This window comes from Indicator indicator, chromosome 18, assembly GCF_027791375.1.
Source record: "Indicator indicator isolate 239-I01 chromosome 18, UM_Iind_1.1, whole genome shotgun sequence".
NCBI lineage: Eukaryota > Metazoa > Chordata > Aves > Piciformes > Indicatoridae > Indicator > Indicator indicator.
This window is the reverse complement of record NC_072027.1, coordinates 1,096,709-1,098,469: the sequence shown is the minus strand read 5'-3', so window position 1 is coordinate 1,098,469 and position 1,761 is coordinate 1,096,709.

Sequence of the window (1,761 nt, the reverse complement as noted above, 5' to 3'; positions counted from 1 at the left end):
GGCCTGGAAAGCCACGGGAAGCGACGGGACAGGCCGGCGGCGGCCGCGCATCTCGTTAAATGCGGCGGCGGCGCGGGGGCGGGGAGCGGCGGGGCGGCCCCGCGTGGGGAGAGAGGAGCCGCCGCCCGGCCCGGCCCGGCCCGGCGCGGCCCGGCAGGGAGGGAGGGGAGGGAGGAGAGGGAGGAGAGAAGGAGCCGCTGCCCCGGGAACGACATCCATCCATCTGCCCACCCATCCACCGTCCATTCGTCCACCCATCCATGCATCCATCCCTCCGCACGGACAGGAAGGGGCCAGGGATGTTCTCCATGCTCCCTTCCAGCTCAGTATTTCACCCACGATCGCTTTCTCTCCTTATGGATTTTTGTTTCTCCGTGCCCCCATGGTAAGCATACGGCTCTGGAGTGAAACCCAGGGTGGGGGTTTGCAGCGAGCTACCTGCCACCCCATGGCTCTGAAGGGTCACAGACACAAAGGGGGACAGTGGGACAGGCCCGCAGAAGCCAGTCCTGGCATCACAGCCATCCTGTCAGCTCCCATCATAGGATCATAGGATGTTAGGGGTTGGAAGGGACCTTCAAAGATCACCGAGTCCAACCCCCCCCTTCCAGAGCACGACCATAGGATCCAGCACAAGATGCACAGAAACCCATCCAGATGGGGCTTGAAAGTCTCCAGAGAAGGAGACTTCACAACCTCTCTGGGCAGCCTATGTTCCAGTGCTCTATGATCCCCACAGAAGCCTCCCTTCCAGCCAAGGGCAGAGAGTTGTGTTTGGAACTTGTAAAGATAATGGCAGCAGAGATGTCAAACCCTTACTGAAAGCTGTCACTGTGTTCATCACCATGGGACTACAAGACAGAAAGAAGCTGTGCAGAAGTCCTGGAGAGGCCAAACGTGCAAATGACAAGTAACTGAGATCCCCTGTGCAATGCCATGTACAAAGGGACACCAAGACTCAAGTCATCTGGCCTCTAGTTTCCCCAACTTGACTCTTGGGAGGAGTTCAATTGGACTTGATGATCTCAAAGGTCTCTTCCAAACTCAACAGTCCTATGGTTCTATGGATTTGCTCTAACTGAACTGACACCAAACTTGAAAGGCTCCTAAACCATAGCATTGTATAGAATGATAGAATCATTCAGGTTGAAAAAGACCTTTAAGATCCTTGAGTCCAATCTTCCAGGGAAGCAGAAGGGGTACTGTGTGGCCACTCATGCTGAAGGACAGACTTCTGCAATGAAGCTTTACAGACTGGCCAGGGAAGCTGCTCAGCAAAGGGTGGGAATTGAATAGTGTCCAGTCTGCATCCACTGAGCCAAACAGAAGAGTTTAGCAACAATAAACACTTTGAATTTACAAAGATTCTTTCCCCCCCACCCCAGTAAATAAATCTAAAGAGTGTAAACAGCATTAAAGCTTCTTGCATCATATACACAAACCCAGTCCTCAGCTGAGCTTCCTCTCCTCCAGCAGTGCCTCATTGCTACCTCCACCTCAGCAGGTCAGCTCTGAAGCCTTACCAGCCTAAACCACCAGAAATAAACGTTTCAGGTCTTCCTAAGAAAAAGCTGAGGTTTTGAACCCTCTTAAGTATTACCCAACCCAATTCTTTCTCAACTGCACCTCTCTAAAATGTAGGTAATTTGATGAGGGCCTCCACTGCTCTGCTTAAAAGGCAGCAGAAAGGGGTGACTTGTTTCCCCAGCTCTGGGAAAAGATTTAGGGCTGTGAAGCCTGCTCTGATGGATGTGCATTTTT